Source organism: Stylophora pistillata, chromosome 11, assembly GCF_964205215.1.
Source record: "Stylophora pistillata chromosome 11, jaStyPist1.2, whole genome shotgun sequence".
NCBI lineage: Eukaryota > Metazoa > Cnidaria > Anthozoa > Scleractinia > Pocilloporidae > Stylophora > Stylophora pistillata.
This window is the reverse complement of record NC_142529.1, coordinates 1,844,935-1,857,452: the sequence shown is the minus strand read 5'-3', so window position 1 is coordinate 1,857,452 and position 12,518 is coordinate 1,844,935. Positions and strand designations below refer to the sequence as shown.

Sequence of the window (12,518 nt, the reverse complement as noted above, 5' to 3'; positions counted from 1 at the left end):
ATATTGCTTTTAATTAGACAACTAATTATAACATAACCAAAGTAAAGCGCGCGCTCTGATTGGTCAATTTAGCGTTCCCCATTTGCCCATGGGTGTACGCTGCTGACGTGAGCAAATGCAAAGACTATTTTTCCGCGCGCGCTTGTTTTTTCTGGTCGCGTAAGATTTGTTAAATAAACGGGAACTCTTTAGCTACAATGTATCAATGTTATGTTATAAAACAAATGGTAAACACCACAGCGTACACTATTGAGTTATGGATGCACTTGGGAGGTTTGCTAAGCACTCAAGAAGCTAGAGTCGCTCTCGGCTGTCGCCTCGAGCGACTCTTACGCTTCTTTCGTGCTTAGCAACCTCCCGCGTGCATCCATAACTCAATAGTGTACGCTGTGGTGTTTACCATTTGTTAATTAGTGCACTAATTTTTTTTTTTCACTTTATAGATGTTTTGTAGACAAAGATATGGTGTTGGTTTCAATTTTTGGTTTTTTTTCAGGCAGCTTCGCAGACGGGATATTGTTAAATTAAAATAAATGCTTCAATTTCTTTCAAAGTTCAAGTCCACTTCAATTTCTAGATGGAAACATCAACATTGAAAACATCAAACCTCAAGAAAGTGTAGATGAAAAAATCAAGCTACATCGGGAAAAGGACTGACACTGCTTGAGGCTCATGTGTGAGAAAGAATTCCTGCAGCCGGGCATTGACAAAAGTTGGACCGGATTGGATTGGATTGACAAAACCAGGACCGGATTAACAAAACCTGGATCAGATTGTATCCGATTGACAAAACCTGGACCAGATCCGAAAAAAATCAGATTGCCACAAATTTCCCGCCAAAATAGTCATGTAACATCTCATGATCAAGTTTTGGTATAGAAATAAGACTGCCTTATATAGGACTATATAAGACAACCAATTAAAAAAATGCTAAGACCTAAACAAAATTACTAATTATAACAACTATAACTAATATACAGCAGTGGAATAGCTAAAAATCTAGGTTAGCACACGTGCACATAGCTGGGATAAATGAAGATTTAAACGATCAGTGTGAAAGCGCGGCATGTTAAAAACGCGCTGGTGTCTAGTATTGTAAGCTGAAAGATGTCTATCTGGCAGCAAATTATATAATTTGTGAGATGGATTTGAGACAGACAAAAACAGATCCATACATAATTTAATGCGTCTGTCATAGAGCGAAGCTAAACCGTGCCTTTCTAAAGAGTCATGGAATGACAGTTCTGGTGAAATGATGGATAATGCGCGTCTTTGGACCCTTTCAATGTCATGACTAAGATACGCAGGTAACGCATGATGGAATATTTGTGCGCAGTATTCCAGAACAGGATGTATAGTTGTACAATAAAAATTAATTATGTCATCCACTGGAACGCGGGCTCTCTTCACGAGGACTAATAAGTATAATTGTTTGTTTGCTCTTTTTATAACATCATTGATGTGGTTGTTCCACTTAAGGTTACATGAAATAGTCATGCCTAGGATCCCACCCGACTCTACCATCTCTAATTCTTTGCCATCTACCAAGAGGGGAGTGAAATGGTGTTTCTGCCTTTTGTAGTCGATGACCATAACTTTGCATTTGTCAGCGTTAAGCTGCATCTTCTGTGCTTTGGACCAATCCTCCACCACTTTAACAGCGGTTTGGGTGTCACGTAATGCGTTATGCCGTACAATCTCTGCCACCGTCGTGTCATCAACGTACTTCCAAGTTTTAACCTGGGGAATTCTTAGATCGTTTATCATTAGCAAGAAGAGCCATGGCCCCAATTTTGTCCCCTGAGGTACACCAACTGGTACGGGGCCCCACTCAGAGAAACAATCAGCAGATAATTTTACGCGTTGGTAGCGATGCACTAAGAAGTCGACTACCCAACGTGCTACACCCCAAGGGATATCAAGTCTGTAAATTTTATGAGTGAGCAGTTGATGGTCAATGTAGTCAAAAGCTTTGCGATAGTCAAACAGGACCACCCTGACTGCAGATCCCGTGCCATCAGTTGCGCGCGTCCAGTAATGGAGCATGGACGTCAGAGCTAGGGCCGTGGAGGATTTCGTTAAGGCTCCAAACTGGTCGGGATCGATAATTTTCAACACAGCCGGACCGATGAACGCAGATACCATGAAGTCTTTAGCTAATTTGGAAATTATTGGTGTGAGGGAAATGGGTCATAAGTGCTTGTTGATGACTTCAACAGGTTTCTGTTTACGAATGGGTACCACTTTCGCCAGCTTCCATAATGGGGGAAGTTGTTGCTCAGCAAATTACAAAAAATATGCGACGACTCGCATATTTTTGGGCATCTCCGGGCTCAAATAAATCATCAACATCAAAGGGTAAAAGATGACTGAAGAAACAAACTTTCGCCTGTAGAGACACACAAAACAGCACACAACACAATTTCTTGAGCACATGGTAGCAAAAATCAGGTGATCTGCACCAGGGGGGGATCAGAGGGGCAAACTGACCCTAACAAGTTGTTTCACCTAAAAAGGCATAAATAACTACAGAAAACAGATGAGGTAAGTTCACATACTTTATTATTTCAAAAACTATAGATAATTATGCCATAAGAAACACATTTGTAGCCTTGCACACTGTACGTAGTTTTTTTTAAACTTATTTAAACATAGACTAGCAAAAACTAACGATAAAAACCAACGTTTCGGTGTCATCATGACGCCATTGTCAAGGAGAAATAAAAAATGAAGTTTGTGGCAAGGTGTAACACTAAATTAGCATAAATATGTTACGAACTAATTAAACAAATACTTTTGCGCGAATTGAATCGCTTTGCACGTTCAGAGTGGGTTTTAAGTCTCTGATGAAAAGCATTTCGTTCACCAAACAATCGAACTTGTTACTACACCTTTTCAGAATGCTAAAACGTTTCAGTAGGTCTTTCATGCTGTGAGCATGAACCAGAAGCCATAACCCTGGTCAGGAATGGTTTCTGGTAGTTTAAAGGGAAGGCCGAAAATCCACGTTCAAAGAACGAGAATAAGAGAAAGTCTTTGCCGAGTAGATCCAGTAGGGAGAAGCATACGGAAAAGATATGCAATCTGCCGCCGTGTGTCTAATGTTCAGTGTCCAAGCCATCTGTAGCATGGTTGATTCTAATCATTCACGGCTGCAAAGATGGCTTCAGTCGAGTAGTCATTTATCTGCATTGCTGCTCAAATAACAGAGCTGTAACAATGCTGCAGTATTTCCAAGATAGTGTTCAGGAGTTTAGCCTGCCATCTCAGGTAAGAGGTGATCACGGTGTAGAAAATGTAGATGTGGCACATTTTATGGTGCAAAACAGAGGAGCTGACCAAAATTATAGTTGGAAATCTCGACCATCGTATATAAAATCTCGACTATTGCAAATAAAATCTCGACTGCGCTATAAAGTTTAGAATATTCTCGATTATTGCTCATAATTCTCGAATACCGCTTATATATCTCAATTGTTGTTCATTTATTCCGCCTAACAAATAGAGTTATTCTCGAGCATCGTATAGTCTTTTGGACTATCATGTATACAACTCAACTATCGTGTGTCAAACTCAATACGCTTTTGTCCGCTTTGGCTTGCCATAGAAAAACGTACGAATTTCTTACATGTACAAAGCCCATGCGGTAGAATTCATCATGCTTAGATCATTGTTTACTTGCCTTCATGGCCAGAAATTGCGCAGCGTTATGTTGAAAATTCTGAAAAAAACTTCGATTTGAGGCAAAATCTTCTACTTTTTGAACACATTGTTACTCAAACATAATATTTACCGGGCCATCAAATCGTCAAATTGTCGCCAGGCCCTGCTTGAAGTCCGAAAGTGCGGTTTTTACTGTACATCCATAATTCGCATCACCTTAGAGAATCGTAGTGTCGTTGACTTGAGAGCTTAATCTATCACTTTTAAGACCTGGATATCCATTCTTTTCCAAGCAGAGTATTCTATAGCATTGTTACTTTACATTTTGAATTCCACAAGGTCTAACTCGATCGCAAATAAATGAAAAATCCGACCTGAAAATTTTGAGGGTCGGCCGCGTGGACGCCATATTTTCAAATTTGATCATTTAGTGAAGACGCATAGAATAATGCCCCTCTAGTACCCCCTAAAGTCGACAAAATATATGCACAAACAACGGATGCTGATTGGGTTATTGATCTCCAAACTATAGAGGAAGATTGGGGACAAAACTCCACTTAGTAGGGGAGGTAGGGGGAAAGCGTTCTCGCGCGAGGCGAGTGTCAGGTGTCAATGTGTTAAGTTGGCAAAAAGAACAGCTTTAAGCGAGTTTCCAGACGACGCAAACGCAAGCCCTACTCAGCACATTCGTGAGGGGCTCATCCTCGGTGTAAAAACCTGTGAAGCTCACGAGTGACGTAAAACAAAGACAACAAAACATTATAAACAATAGCGTACAGCAAAACAATACCTCATGAAACAAAAAAACCCTTGTCAGGTTTTTACACCGAGGATGACCCTCGTGAGGTCTGAGATTTCAAATTGATGACCACTTGCATGTTTCCTCACTACAACCTTGGACATAACGTGAAGGAACAGTTAATCATTTAGAAATAACCAGAAAAACTTTAAATCTGAAAAGTGGCATCGAACGGTCCCCGAAACGATGGAAAGTCGTAATTCCCTAATCGCATACCTTTGATCACTCGGGCACATGTGGATTGTTGCTACATACAGGTTTCCATGGCTAAAAGCCTCTAAAAGTTATGACCACAACCTTTCGGATGAACCAATCACTCGAAGACATGATTACAAGCTAAAGAACTAAGGAACTCAACCCATGACTGATGCAAAAACTCCCTTGCTTTAAAGTCTACTCCATCAAAGCCCACTTTTCCGCATCAAGAGGGAGGGATTTGAAGCTGCGTAGTAGCTTCTCTTAGGTCACATGATTTAAGTTCCCACACCCGATTCGCTCGAAAAGTAGGGCCTATTTACCTATCGTGAGATGAAGGAAACCAAGGCCTGGTATCACAGCCAGCTAACCCCTTGAAACGCGATTTCCATTACGCCTCCTAAACGAGATTTTAGATCGAAAAAAAAAATTGAATTTACTAACTTTCAAAGGGGGAAAAGCTGCGAGGAAGGCGAAGTTTAGTGTTCCTGTTCGATATGCCGCCCAGCAATTTATTGATTCAACGTCTGTGGCCGCCGGATCTTCTTGGAGCACGGGCAGAGGTTTTTCTCCAGATCAAGAAGACCTTCCCCATATCGACGAACCTCATGGCTTAAGAACTAAAAAAAAATCAAAGGTTACAAAAGTACGGCTGAGGCGCAAGGTGAAAGCTTACCATGAAAGGAAAGCCACGCTGGCAGCGTCCTGGCTCAATGCAAGAGAGCTGCTTGCACTCTTGACAAGACAGGCTTTGCCTTTGGAGCACATGTGTGTCATTCCTTTTTGCGAAGAAAAGGCATGCGGCAGATGCCTTGACTGCAGTCCTGGGCACTTTATGTGTGAAAAGCACATCAATTTGGTTCACGCAGGAGGTAAATCACTTCATCAACCAGAAGTTTGGAAGGTGAATTTAAGTTTTTTGGAGCACAATCTCGTCAGCTACCCTTTAAATATTCAATTATGTTGTGAAACCCAATTGCATGTCTACTCTGGCCGTTTGCCAGTTTCGTTTGTTGTACATTGTCTTGTGGTTTTATTTCAGGGCGGCATCCTTTCCTCTCTTTTCTTACTGTTACTGCACTATTACTTTTTAAAACTTATGTAGTTTTTCTCAACTTCAATGTGTATTATGTCAGTAAAACCTGTCCCATTTTTGTACAGAGGAGAAAGCGAGAGCAGGGAGCATTATGTTTTCTTGCAAATGTACATGTCATTTTCCCTGGATTCAGAACGTAGTTAAGTCCGTTTTTGGACATTTTGAAAGAGTTGGCTGATTTAAGGGGTATGTGATTTATAGTCACCTAATAACAAAGGATATAATATACTGTTAGGATGAAAGATTTGTACCATATCAGTTTGAGGAGTGTGTCTGGACTACACCTCACAACTTGGATCATGGATATGTGCGTGATATTATAGCTGTTGGTTTGCATGGTAAGTAACTGACAGCAGTGCAATTTGTAACTATTATAATTATTCTGAGATAGGTTTCATTTTTTCTTGTTCTTTTCTTTTATTTAAATGTTTAGGTTACCTCTTCTAGGAAGGTCTTTGTTTCTGTTTTTACTGGTTTTAAGGTGTTGATTATATTGGTTTAGAAAGTTTTGTAACAAGGACATTACAGAGAGTAACTAATAAGTTAACTGCAAATTTTCCATTACTAAGTCTGGTTTATTCTAACCTAGACAGGTGTCTGTATATTGCAGAAGCTTGTATTTTTTGAGTCTTTTTTCATTTTCATGAGAATAACTATCACTCTTTTGAGCATGGGTGGGAATTGATAAACAATAGAAGAAGAGCAGCATAGACATGCTATGTTGTTTGTCTTTGAACAGGGAAGCAGCATCTCATTAAAATCAAATGCTGTGAGCATGAACCAGAAGCCATAACCCTGGTCAGGAATGGTTTCTGGCCATCTACACCAAAACAACCCCAGGTAGCCTTTGACCTTGGATTCATGGTCCTGCTCCAATACATTTTCCTAGAATGTAGGGTATCTTTAAAGTCAATTTGTCAGGCACTACAATGGTTGGTCCCACCTACTTTCAAGGTTTATGTAAGTATTCATTTAGAAGTTTTTTATCTTATGCTCAGGAATACAATTTTTTTTCTTAAGTTATACAATAAATAAATGATTTGTTCTTCTGTAGATAAAGGACATCTACCGGCTCCTTGCCAGAGATTGTTTCTGTGAGTTCCGGTTTATGTCCAGCATGTTGACCAATCTGAAGTATTTCAATCCTTGTTAAGAGAATAATCATGAATGTCTTGCATGTCCTAAGGTTTGTGAGAGTTATCCTTCAGTGACTGATGTCTACCATGATAGTAAATCTGAGAAAGTCATTGTATATGTATAGGCATAATGAATGACATGATATTACTTTACACAAGAAACATCAATTTGGATCTTCTCAGCCAGAGCTATTTCCTCATTTTTTAATTTATTTTGGCTTAAGAAATATTTCTAACATGACATTTGTAATTTTGCTTTTTTGCATTTGATTGTAGAAGAATGGAAGTTCATATGTCTCCATTGATGCATTGTTTGGATGTGTCTGCAAATGCAGTGCTGGAACCAGTCGAAAGTCTTCCAAGCATGGAGAGGAACTGTTTATTAGCCAAGAAAAAGTAGATAGGTTTCTAGCTAATTACAGCTAAAGACCAGGCAACAAGTCAACGGTGTGTTAACTAAGACTATCTCTTCCCCTTATTTTGTGTGTTGTTGCTTTATTCTTACCTTTTGTTACCCAGTATTACTTATGCTACTACTTAACCATTGCAACGAGATACCAAAAGTAACAATTATGTTCTTTGCATGTTTTTCTTTTGGTAATTTTAAGTGTTTTTTTTTTTAACTTGTAATTAGTTGATTAAGTCAGGGCCACAAGTTTATTAGCCTGTGGCTATTACATGCTACCCTGTATAAATAAAGTCTTTATTATTTTTAGTCTTTATTATTATTATATATGAAGGTGTTGTATGAATCAAATATAGTACAGTTTGAAGGGTTGGTTACTTTGGTTCTGGCTGCTTATAAGTGTGCCCAAAATACATGTAGCTCTAATATATCGTTAGTTTGTTATGTTAACTTTACAGGAACCTTATGAATATTCAGGTTAAGAACAGTACATAACCTTTATTGCAGCCCTCTCTTTTTTCTTTGATTTTATCCTTTCTTTTTCAAGTAAAGTTTGTTTCTTCTTTTTTTGTAATTAATTTATGGTCTTTAAAGGTAATATATTGATATATGCTTGCACAATTAACTCTGCCAGGGGTGTCTACCATCACTCTTGCTGGTCCCAAGCCCAAATAAAAGAGGAGGGGTTGTGAAGCAGTAAATTTATTTTGTTGTCTAAGTTTGAATTTGATTACAAATTGAGAAGTGATGATTGTTTTCTGCTAATTTTTTCCTTGCCTTCTTTTCCATCATGTGAGTTTTAATTTCTAATTGTACTAGTCCATTCCAAAACACATGTTGCTCAAATATATTGTTAGTTTGCTAGTTTGCTAGTATGTAAACTTTACAGGAACCTTGTGAATTGTGAGCTTCAAGAACAATACTGAACTGTTTATTATCTTCATTAAGTATGGTTTAATTTGAAACCTTCAATTGGAAAGGTGTGAAGGAAGTTGAAAATTTAAGTTAAAAGTTTTTTGTGGTAGGAGCAATGTAACCAGTTTCAAGCTGGGTCCAATCTCCACTCCAAGAACAAATCCACAAAGCTGGATGAGACGGCCCTCTTTGGAGGAGGCTGTAAGCATGAAGTGCCACTCAAGTTTTTCAGCTTAAGGAGAGGAGAAGAGTATGTACATGCAAAATGAAATATATACTAAAACCTATATTTTCGCATATTTATTGAGGGGAAGTTATTTGGATTGGCTCCTTGCCTTTAACGACCAATAATAAAATTGGTTAGAGATAATTTTTTAAGTGCTAAAGAGGAACATAATGAACTACCGCAACTGAAGCTAAGAGTTACTCAAGTGATTACAAATATTTAGGACTTGACGTTTTCTTCTTGAAAGGTTCATCACCAGATGATTACCCAGACAAGTTGACGCAGTTCTTCTGTGTACGGTATGAAGTGGCATGAGGACAAACCATAGAGCTAACTGAGTTTTAGCTGCCTGATTAGGTACAAACTTTGTAAGACGCTCAGTACAACATGTACTTTTTGTGCCTTTAGAACTCAATATACCTGGAAATGTACATGTAATTAGCAAATAATGTTAATATTCTACCTTGTATATTCCCATGTTTATTGTCTGCTTGAAAGGGAATTATCCTAGTCAGTCCTTATATAAGGAACATTAAGCAACGCCATACCTTCAATACAGAAATGACATTCTCTTAGCAGTTTTGAACGTGCAGCGAAAACAATACTGAGAAAAAGATGAGCGCTCCGCTTCTCATTACTACAAGATTGGAAGTAGCAAACAAATTTTCTTGCATTTCAGAGTTATGGTAATATTTGTTCAACACAGTCTCCCTTCTTTCACTCAATTTAATTGCACTGAATCTTTTAAAGCAATCATGATTGAAACTAGCTCAAACACGCTCCATACTTCACATCCACCAAAGAATAGCTTCAATCAGTTTCCTGATAGAAAACCAGCGGTCTACGTTTCTTACTTACGTACTAGGTTCGTCAAAGGTTGTTTGAATGTTAGGTATACATTAAAGATTAATGCTCATTCTAAGTCTTAAATATCTTCACATTTCCTTGGCTTTTTAAATAACACCGCATGACTGCCGTGAAGATCGGCTTTAGCTTGCTTCGGAAGTAGTTGGAAATATCTGGACGCAGCCAACAAGGCCGGAAAGGGATCTAACTTTCAGCACATACCCGATCACAGAAGACAAAATCATAAAGAAATCTCTCAATTTCAACAACATGCACCCTTTTTCCTATCATTTCCAATGTCTAGTTTTTCGAGAAGCAGATTTGAGCTAGTATCGTAATCGACCTTTAAAATTGCACTAGCTGCCCAGTTCTGTAATTTTGCAGTTTGCTGCTCAATTGATTACTTAAAAACCGTCCCAAACGAGGCTACAGTAATCAAGGTCCGGTTGGATCAAGGTGTTGTAAACTAGTACGGCAGTAGATTTAATTCGGAAATTAGAGGCCTGATACATCTAAAGACACCTATTGCGGAAATAGGTTAGACCAGGAAAGCCGATTGTTAATAACGATACCTAACGATTTAGCGTGATCAACTCTGCTGATAACGGCTTGGTCTTGTAAGTTGATGCTTATATGGTCATAGTTCTCTGCAAGAATTTCGAATTCCTAGTGAGAGCCGATGACCATAAACTCAGTTTTCGTCACAGTTAGGCTAAGCTTGTTGGCTTGTAGCCAGCAGTAAAGAGTCTTTAGTGTTTGCAGCTGGTGATCTCAGTCGGTCCAGCAGTAAAACTACTTCTCTTTCTCTACGTATTTCAGGTATTGAAGGATTTCCCGTAGCAGAAGGAGTAGACTCAGAGCTTGAAGAAGGTTCAGGCTCATTGTTTGTAGCATCCGCAGTTTAGACAAATGGCTGCTAGTGATATGGAAACATTAACCAAATGGGAAACCCCTGAACTGGTTTATTTCTAGCACAGAATGATAGAACTGAGTATTCTGTCAAGAAAATAGCGAGGAAAAGCTGGAAAACAGTTTAAAAAAAAAGCTCTAAATTTTTCTAAATATTCCAAAGCTCTCTAAATATCCTAAAATTTTCAAACTATCTCGGAAACTTCTAAATATCTCCTAAAATATCCGAATAATTGTGTAAAGGCCTAATTAAGACAAAACTGTTCCGCCAGGTCTCTTCGCTGTACGAGTTCATGCTGTAATGCAGCATTCAAAATTTCGTAAGTTGCAGCGGAACCATTTTTCTGTTTCCATGCCAGTAACATGTTGTATCCTTTCTCACACAGCTGCCGGTGACTTAGTTCTATATCCCGTAGTTTTGGCTCCTCAACTCTCAAGCGACGCCCCAGCTGCATCCACTTTTCAGCAATTTCTTTCCCTAGTTTCTCCAGTTCATCATTTGTTGGGGTGCCTTGTTTTACTGAAAAAAGGAATAACTTTCTCAATACCAATTCTATTAATGGTTTCTTACTAACAAAATAAATAGATCATTCACATTATAGGAATCAAACACTTCCAACTTAGTTCAGTTGTGCTAATCAGCGCTTAAGGCCACAGCAACCAACGATAACAAAGAGTTCGAAAATAATTCGTGTTTGTTTCCTTTAATCTTACAAGTTAGATTTAAGTAACTAACCCCGGTAATTAATTACCAGCCATAGATGATAAAATAACCCAGCACATGGCTAAAACCAGAAGCGCATTCTGGATGCATCTGGGAATGTAGCACCAACCTTGCTACTCACTAAAGCTAATGAATTAAATCATGTATCCTATGACCTGTGGTGCTACCATACCACCAATGAAAAAGAATACCATTGTATAACGATATTGTATGATGTATACACAGTAAGTATGATATGTAAACACAGACATCATTCCTTCGACAGTCTAGAAAAGGGGTGTGGAAAAAACGTGGGGTAGGCCGTGACCAAGGCCATGGTGTAGGCTATGGCCTATCCTGTGGCCTACCCTATGGTCTACCTTGTGGCCTACCTTATAGCCCACCCTATGGCCCACAGGAGGTCAGATTTTTAAAAACATAAAAATAAAATCAGTAAGAGTCGAACGAGTGCGCTGGCGTACAAGTCTATGCTTCTAAAAGGGATAAAATAAAAAGTCTGAGGGAACGAAACAATGCAAATATTACAGCATTCAGCCTTGAAACATCCCAACTCTGTCTTCCCCACCCAAGCACTCAATCATAACGCTAGATTAAGGGGGAGGGGAGAGGAGGTGCCAATATTGCTTGGTCGCTCACGACATCCAAAATGGCGGATCACAATCCATGCGGACTGCTAGCTGGTAACATATAGGACTATATAGCAGAGCGTTAGTCCAAAAATGTAATGAACGGAGTTATATCGGACAACATATCCAAGTAAGAAAACGCAAACAGTACGTGCCAGGCTAATTTCTTTTAGTGCCTCTTTAGTGCTGTAGTACAGTAGAACCCCGCCATACGACCACCCCGTTATTTCGACCACTTTTTCGTGGCCCGAACAAAAGCCCACTCATTTGCCCTACCTCGTTAATACGACCAATTTTCCATGACCCGAAGGTGGTCGTATTAAAGGAGTTCCACTTTATTGTATTTGCAACAAGCAACCCGGGGCATCGCAGTCATAAACATTTCACAAACTTTACTTGCTTTTCCTAAGAGAGGGCAAGTATTGCACTAGTCTGAAAGGAGAGTTGATGTGATGATGTTTGCCCAAAAGTTGCGTTTAACCGAGCTCTTTTACTGATGCTTCTGTTCCTCGATTTCCTTGTTCTATCAGAAGGTTAAGATACGTTTGTGACTGCTTTGCAAGCTCTCGCCGAAACTTGTGAATTTGGAACCTTAAGAGTCCATCTAATTCGCGATAGAATTGTCTGTGGAGTCAGAGAAAACGCTGTTAGAAGGAAATTATTACAAGAATCTGGGCTTACTCTGTCGAAATGTGTAGATATCTGCCGAGCCGCGGAAGCTACGTCGGCACAGCACAAAGAAATGACGCCGAGCCAGCACTTGGGTGAGATTGATTTAGTCTCGAAATCAGAGTCTAAAAACTCAACTTCCCGCAAGGAAAAGACGAAACTCCCTAATAACAACCAGCTCATCGAGGAATGTAAGTTTTGTGGCCGTCACCATGAGCGTAATAGAGCGAAATGCCCCGCAAATGGTCAAATCTGCTTTTCGTGCGGAAAACCTAATCACTTTGCTGTAAAATGTGGAAACAAATCCA

The 12,518-nt window shown here is 39.3% G+C and overlaps 1 protein-coding gene and 2 pseudogenes across 9 annotated transcripts in view; 1 reads left to right on the top strand and 2 right to left on the bottom strand.

Moving 5' to 3' along the window:
• Positions 1-4,900, bottom strand: part of LOC148719634 (uncharacterized) — a 32,627-nt gene extending 27,727 nt beyond the window's left edge. For 5 of the 7 annotated variants that reach the window (XM_088738736.1, XM_088738739.1, XM_088738738.1 and 2 more), the window contains exon 1: positions 4,679-4,899. The gene's annotated coding sequence lies outside the window, so the exon portion shown is untranslated. Of the gene's footprint in view, positions 1-4,453; positions 4,558-4,678 lie in introns of all 7 variants that reach the window. The other 2 variants (XM_088738737.1, XM_088738740.1) reach the window with 2 other exon arrangements.
• Positions 4,901-5,044: 144 nt separating this feature from the next.
• On the top strand, positions 5,045-11,069 carry LOC148719633 (uncharacterized; annotated as a pseudogene). Its single transcript, XR_015993338.1, has 6 exons — positions 5,045-5,561; positions 5,989-6,091; positions 6,493-6,713; positions 7,166-7,336; positions 8,321-8,793; positions 10,102-11,069. The product of XR_015993338.1 is annotated as an uncharacterized LOC148719633 (transcript).
• LOC148719632 (uncharacterized) overlaps positions 10,221-12,518 on the bottom strand; it is a 36,299-nt pseudogene continuing 34,001 nt past the window's right edge. Inside the window, exon 12 of the transcript XR_015993254.1 lies at positions 10,221-10,711. The product of XR_015993254.1 is annotated as an uncharacterized LOC148719632 (transcript). The remainder of the gene's footprint in view (positions 10,712-12,518) is intronic.